The sequence below is a fragment of the Mustela putorius genome, unplaced genomic scaffold (genome assembly GCF_011764305.1).
Source record: "Mustela putorius furo isolate JIRA1106 unplaced genomic scaffold, ASM1176430v1.1 tig00000450_pilon_pilon_pilon, whole genome shotgun sequence".
Taxonomy (NCBI): Eukaryota; Metazoa; Chordata; class Mammalia; order Carnivora; family Mustelidae; genus Mustela; species Mustela putorius.
In genome coordinates, this window is record NW_025421385.1 from 24,871,993 (window position 1) to 24,879,978 (window position 7,986).

Below are 7,986 nucleotides of genomic sequence, written 5' to 3' on the forward strand. Positions count from 1 at the left end.
AAATCACCCATCCCATTTCCTATGGAAAAGTTGGGTCACGTTGCCATTCAGTGCCGGAAAAGTTTCTGAAAGTGGCCTTGGTTCCTGGAACATATCTGATTCTCAGCAAACAGCAAGAAAACATCTTCCTGGGGTGGGGAGAGAAACAAGTGCTGTGTCTTGTCTGCAGATCTGAAGCTGGCCTGTCTTGGTTTCGCCGGTTTCGCCGGTTGTTGTGGTTGTTGATTCCATAATAACAAAACTTGAAATAGTGCTCAGAACGGTCAGTGCTGGAGGAAGTAACGAGGGCAGGGGATGCCCTCAGATTCCAGCTGGAGCCATTTTCATTCAGAATTTGGTGACATCAGTCTAGGGAGGCAGAGGGGCGCTGGCTCTCCAGGGGCGCTGGCTCTCCAGACCTGGAGGGCAACAGCCCTGGGGAGACACTGACATTCTCAGGAAATGGAAATAACACAAGAACAAGCCCCCTGAGAAGGCGGTTCCATGGAGAGCAGAGGAGGTGACTTGAATGACCTAGTGAAGCCTTTACCCTGGGAGACCTTCTGAACAGAAACTCTGGGTGGTGGTTGGAAAACTCCAGCATGCAGCAGAATTATCTGGAGGGCCTGTGAGACATCAAACGCTGAGCCCTGTCCCAGAGTCTCCCAATTCAGTAGATCTGGGTGCAGCTTGAGATTTGGCATTTCTAGCATATTCCTAGTGTTGCTGCTGCTGCCCTGGGGACACTTCGAGGACTACTGGCCTGTGGTTGGCAAGGGAGGTCTGCTCAGCAACATCTTTTTTGCTGGGGGGCGGTGGCCTTATGACTCCACAGAAGGGGAAAAGCTAAGGGTGGGATGTGTGCTGGGCCACACTTTGTCATTAAACTCTCTTCTTGAGGCCAGGCAAGAGACTTGGGCCTAGTGGGCCAGATGGCCATTGCACCTGCTTACGTTCCTCAAGCCACAAGCATCTGACGACTGACTGCCATCATTAGAGCTACCATATACTAAGTGCCATCTGTATGCCAGGCATTTCACAGACATTCCAACTTGATGGCAGCCCTCTAACTCCCTCTAGGCCTTGCCAGGCATATCCCCTCCCAGGGACTTGGCACCAGCTGGACCCTTGGCCCAGAAGGTTCACCCCGACCCCCAAGCTCTCCTCTACTCTCAGGCTTTGCACAGATACCATCTTGTCAAACAGCTTTCCCTGGCCATCCCCCTTGAATCTCCACCCCCATTCTAACCCCCAGACTTCCATTCCCACCTTCAGGCTTTCTTTCCTGAACACTTACCACTAGCATTCTATATATTTTCTTTTGTCTATTACCTGCCTCCCTCATTAGCGTGGAAGCACAGGGCAGGGCTTACGTCACTGCTATTTCCTGAGAGTCTAGAACTGTCTGGTACATAGTTAACAGTCTGTACTTAGTGGTAAAATGAACAAATGCAACCTTCAGAGAGCCAAGCCTCACTTTGCAGGGACGTGCAGAATTTGGTACCATGATGATTAGAGCCTATCAACTTATAAAGTATTCACATCCAGAATGCCTGGGTGGCTCAGTTGGTTAAGCATCTGACTTTGGCTCAGGTCATGATCTTGGGGTTCTGGAGTGGAGTCCCGCATCAGGCTTCCTGCTCCATGGGAAGTCTGCTTCTTCCTCCCACTCATGCTCTCTCTCTCTCTCATAAATAAAATCTTAAAAAAAAAAAAAGTTATTCACATTCGGCTTATTTCACTGGAGCCGTTGAAATGCGAGGGAAGAAAACAAATAGAAATGAAAACAAAGAGAAAATGGGAACTAGGGGCTGGGGGAAGGGAAGAGGCAGTGGCACCACTCACTTCTGGCCCTGGGGGTGCGTAGTTGTCCCCCAAGTCTCCGGCCAACAGTGGCTCTCAATGGGTGGGTGTGTCATCTGAACTCTTCCTGGGGGCAGAAAACAGCTACTACAGTCAGCAAGCAACAGTTGCTGGGAAGCAGGGTTTCTGAAATGATAAGGAAGTGTTAGTTAAAAGGAGTAGCTTTCGGGTGCCTGGGTGGCTCCGTGGTTGGGTGTCTGCCTGGGATCCGGTCTCCTGTCCAGCTCCCCTGCTCAGCAGGGAGTCTGCTTCTCCCTCTACCCCTCCCCCTGCTCATGCTCTCCCTCTCTCTCTCAAAGAAATAAAATCTTAAAAAAAAAAGACTAGCTTTCATATAGCCTAAACCAGCTGACACAGGAGGGGAACAAGAACTAGGTTGTCACCCGGGAGTAGCAGCATGGTGGCACCAAAAATACTAGGGGGCGGGTGTCCAAAGAGAAGCTGGCCATGAGCCAGCAAGCAGATACCCTCCTGAGGCAAAAGGGAAAGGAAGAAACTTGGCCTATGATTTAACTGTACAACAGACTCTGTTTTTATTGGAAACCCTGTCTGGTAGAGTCCATGCTGCACGGAAAATATGAAACATTTCCTCTCTGGGCACCTGTTTCTAACGGACAGGCTACAGTGTTGATGACTTTGCAGCAGCGTATAAACCCAGTCCATGAATGAACTACAGGGAGGGTCCACAGGCTGTGGCCAGGGCAGCTCATCTCAGATGTGAACATAAAAAAAGCCAGTGCCCGGACGGTTGAGTTCACAGCCCCACGCACACAGGCAGGTGCTTCAGTCACGCTTCCTAGCACAGCAGCACCCCAGTGAAGAAGGACAAAAAGAAATAGAAGATCATCTCAAAGCCAGTAAACAGACTTCACCCACCAGTATCAAGCAACAAACAACTGGCTTCAGTTCAAGTCCATAAGCAGTCATGGTAGAAATCTGCCTAGAGTGGAAAATCCTCCTCTCGATGAAAACTGAAATATGGTCATCGTGACCAAGCCCTTGCCATTAAGAGCCCCCTAATTTCCAGTAGGTAATTTGGCAAACCATACTTCTGTCTCCATTAGGAACAAGTTGAGGACCTGCAAGAGATGGCAGGTGTGACCACACATGGAGCGCTAGGTGGCAGTAAACGGAGTGCCATCAAAGGGAGTAGCCGGCAGGCTAAGGCCTTGGTCTAGAGTCCTGGAACTGTTCGTAGAAGTTGTTTAATAAAGGGCCCAAGATCAGATATGTGTGGGCTCAATCAGGTTAAGCAGCGGTTAACCTTTATTCTTGTATGGGCTCATATGCACTAGGAATCTATGGGAGGACCTCAGGATAGAGTGTTTCTCAGATATTTGACTATAAAAAACCTTTTTTTTCAAAGAACCCACAATTAGAAAAATCTACTCTAAGCCCATTTGTGTCTCTACACTTGTGGGGAAGAAGGTGATGGGCTAAGTGTGACTGTTTATAAGCAGATTCTGTTAGATCCATAGGGAAAGACTTGGTCAGCCCTGGATTAGTGAGTTCTTGAAATGGATAGGAAACTTCTTCAAGCCTCTAAACCCGGCTGTGACCATGACCTGAAGAGAATGCCTTCCTCCAGACGGGACAATTCAAGATTTCCTTTACTGGATATGCTCTCACACTGCAAAGCTTGGAACGAGACCTGGCATGGAGTTAGGTGCTTTTTTAAAAAAAAATACTCTTTGCAGCTTATGGAATTGATTTTACTAATCTCCAAAAGGTTGCAATTTGCAATTTGAAAAATACTAAGTTCTATCTAAACTGAAGGAGATTAAAATTCTTATGCCTGTTCCCTCAGAGAATTCTGTGCTCATGGTCTCATGTGGCAAAAGGAGTTGGAGAAGACTTGGGACCAGGTTTTTCCTTTGGGAAAGGTGGTGCCTTACACCTTCTTCATGCACTCCAAGCTCTTGGCTAGGTCCCTGCTTTTGGAAAGGAACTGGGAAAGCCGTGATTAAAACTGATTTTAAAACAGTGCTTTCAAGTTGTAAATGTGATTCATATTTTAATCGTGTTCTGTAAACCATCCACAGCTAGCTATTTGTTTCAGCTGAGATCACAGGTAAGCGCCCAGATAACAGAAGGATGTGGATCCAGCTGGGCATGTGGCGGGGTGGGGGTGGGGGACTCCCAGGTAATCACAAGGTAGTAGCATCACCTACCCATACCACCCTTGCAAATTAGAGTCTTAACGTCACTTCGTGACACCGGGCAGGGCTTATCCTCTGAGGGATAGCAGACCCAAAATGTTTCCTGGTGCCCTGAGAAAGGTGAGAAAGATTATTGATTTAAAAAAAAAAAAAGATTCTTCCCCACTTTTACTTTCTACCCATATCAGAAAAGTCTGAGCCTCAAGGTTTTGGCTCTGACCCCCTAGGTGTGGTTTCCAAAGCCAGCCAACACCTCTTCCCTACTCGTTGGGGCACCCAGAGTGTGTCCAACTTTTTTTCAAACTAACAATGGAACGTGGTATTTTGCAAAGCACTGTGGTTTTTCAAGCTTTAATATTGAGGGTTCTGGAAAACATTTGTATTCTCAGTTTCCTTTTTTCCCTCTCTTTCTTCCCTTCTTGATTTCCTTGATTTTTTTTTTCTGAGCATTTTGGCTGTGGAGCACCCCTGTTATTGTCCCTTAGAGTAATATCTTAAGTATAAAATACAATCTTATTGTTTGGAAAATTAAAAGAGAAATAGAGTGCCAGTTATGGGGCCCGAGGAGCCATAAGAGAGGAGAGAGGTGGTGGCAGGGGCAGGGAGGAACTGTAGTTCAGTCAGAATGGCAAATGATTCACTGTAATTTCAAGCCTGAAAAAAAGTAGATTTCACCCTGCTAACTCAATTTAACTGCTCGAATGATTATTGCTCCCCTGGTGTTTATAAAAAACATATGAAAGGAAAGGAAACAGACTCATACAGACTTGAAGAGTTTTCAGAAACCATTATCCCCACCAAATCTGTTTTGAGTTTGCCAACATGATGAATCCTAACTGTCGATGTTATGGTCTGCAAAAACAAGCCAGCAGAGCGTGGGGGTTGAGAGGGTGAACCGCCGCCAAGCCTCGGTGTGACCTTGGGCAGGTCACTTCACTGTCTAAGTCTCATCTTATAAATAGGGGATTATTCACAATTGGGGTTACCATTCAGGCTTGTCAGGATTTAAGGAAGTAACGGGTGGTGAGCACTTACTAAAAGGTGTGTCATATGGGGAACGTGCATGCATTTTATTATGAAACTCTACATGAATAGAGTTACTGCAGGTAAACCAGGGTTCAGTCTTCGGAATAATTCCAGGAAAGCCATGCAAGAGAAGTCCCATAGGCCTTGTCCTCCATATACCAAGTGTAGCAGATTTCAGTGGCAAACAGTGTGTTCCACAGGGGGCATTTTTAATGCCTGGAGATATTTTTGGTTGTCATACTGAGATGCGTGTGTGTGAGATGCTACGGGCTAATAGTGGTGGAAGGCAGGGAAGCTACTTAGCATCTGCAGGGCACAGGGCAGCCTCCATAACCAAGAAGTATCCGGCCCCAAATGGCCACTGTGCCAAGGTTTCACAGAACATAACAAAAACGGACCTAGCACAGTCCCTTTCACACCCAGAGGTTGTATCTTCCTTCATGGCTCTAAAAAGAGTTGTATTAATCAGTATGTGAACAGATTTGTGTTTTTTAAAAAATTTATCATTATTATTATTATTGTCATTTTTTTTTTGTCCTCTCTGACTCTCTGAGAAGAAGCTTGTGTGGAAACGAGACAGTGAATGACAAGAGTATTCTGAAGTTGGAGATATATATATATATATATATATATCTCTATATAGATAGATATATATATATATTTTTTAATATTTTATTTATTTATTTGACACAAAGAGAGAGAAACAGCAAGAGAGGGAATGCAAGCAGGGGGAGTGGGAGAGGGAGAAGCAGGCTCCCCTCTGAACAGAGACTCCATGCAGGGCTTGATCCTAGGACCCTGGGATCACAACCTGAGCTGAAGGCAGATGCTTAACGACTTAGCCACCCAGGTGCCCCAATATATTTTATTTTTTTAGTAGGCTCCACACCCAGTGTGGGGCTCGAACTTACGACCGCCCTGAGATCTACTAAGAAGAGTTGTCAGTAGAGTCTTAAGAGAACAAAAGAAAAGTCTTCGTTCCCTAAGAGCTCACTCTGTTGGCAGAGTTTGGGGCAGAATTAGGAAATGCGGTTAAAGCTGGAAAAAGAGGCCTGGTATTTATTCACCACTGTTACTGGCTTTCAGTGTCAAGGCGAATTGATGGGAGCCCAGGGGCCCACAGGGAGAGTTAGACAAATGAGAGCATGGACTCACTTTGAAGAATTTACTTTGGTGGCAAAAGAAAATCTTGGTGTTAAGTTAGGTCTTAAGATTAAAGCACAGATATTCTGAGTCCAAGGGGATTATTTTGATTGATAATTCACTACATCTATTTAAAAGTAAATATAGGGACGCCTGGATGGCTCAGTGGGTTAAAGCCTCTGCCTTCGGCTCAGGTCATGATCTCAGGGTCCTGGGATCAAGCCCCTCATCGGGCTCTCTGCTCAGCTGGGGCCCTGCTTCCTCCTCTCTCTCTCTGCCTGCTTTTCTGCCTACTTCTGATCTCTGTCAAAAAAATAACTAAAATCTTAAAAATAAATAAATAAATATAAATCAGATTGGATCTTTCCAGGAAGACTTTTTGTTTATTCGTTTGTTTTTGTTTTTTGTTTAAAGATTTTATTTATTTATTTTGACAGAGAGAGAGACAGCAAGAGAGGGAACACAAGCAGAGGATATAGGAGAAGGAGAAGCAGATTTCCCGCTGAGCAGAGTGCCCAATGTGGGGCTCGATCCCAGGACCCCGGGATCATGACCCGAGCCAAAGGCAGATGCTTAACAACTGAGCCACCCAGGTGCTCCAAGGCTTTTTTTTTTTTTTATTCAAACAGGTACACTAAATTGTGGGTGATTCTTCAAAACTTGCACAAATCTAAAGATCTAAAGACTCTCTAGGTTGTTGACAATAGTCGCAAAGGAGACAATGTACTCTTAACAACATCCTACTTTTAATTTGTGATCAAAACCTAAAAAGACAAAGCAGAGAAATAGGCTGAGAAGTAAGCTGCCATTATGTGGTGTCACGGACTGTCAGGTGTGACCGTCTTCTCTGTTTTCTCCCAATGTGCGAGTTCCATGGACAGTGGACTGTTCTGTCCTCAGAGATGGGAACCTATGTGCTTCTGAGCCACTCCTTGCTCACATCTAGCAGAGACAGAGGGCCAGGCAGCAACAGAACCTCTAGGGAGAGAGCACCTGGGTGACTCAGTTGGCTGAGCTTCCGACTCTTGGTTTTTAGCTCAGGTCATGATCTCAGGGTCATGATCTGAGGGTTGTGAGATGGAGTCCTGCATCAGGCTCTGCACTCAGCAGGGAGCCTGCTTCTCTCCTTCTCCCTATGCCCTTTCCCTGCTGTTGTTTGTGTGCTCTCTATCTCTCAAATGAATATAAATAAATCTTTAAAATAAAAGAAATAAGGGTTGCCTGGGTGGCTCAGTGAGTTAAAGCCTCTGCCTTCAGCTCAGGTCATGACCTCAGGATCCTGGGATCGAGCCCCACATCGGGCTCTCCGTTCGGCAGCGAGCCTGTTTCCTTTCTTCTCTCTCTGCCTGCCTTCTGCCTACTTGTGATCTCTGTCTGTCAAATAAATAATAAATAAAATCTTTTAAAAATTAAAATAAAACAAAACAAATAAAAAGAACCTGTAGGGTGCAGGTTAGCGGGCCTGGCAGGCCCAGCAGCCCTCCAGGCCACAGCCTCTTTGGCATTTGCCTGAGTTGTGTAGGATCCAGTCGTACGGCTGATGAAGAGGAGTTGGAAGGGTAGCATACCTGACTGGAAAGCAGAGTTGGAAAAACAGCTGCAGAATGGCACGTGACCTTCCCACATCAAACTTGGAAGGTCGGTGTGCCATTGGAACTGCCATTTTTGCTCATTCCTTTTGTGAAATCATCTTGAAATTTTCTCACATTTAAATTTCTGTTGGAGCTTAACCAAGAGTCCCAAGTTTTCCAAAAGCTATCTAAAGTAGAAAACATTTCTGAGGGATACAAAAATTGAATGAGCCTCTTGGTTTTGT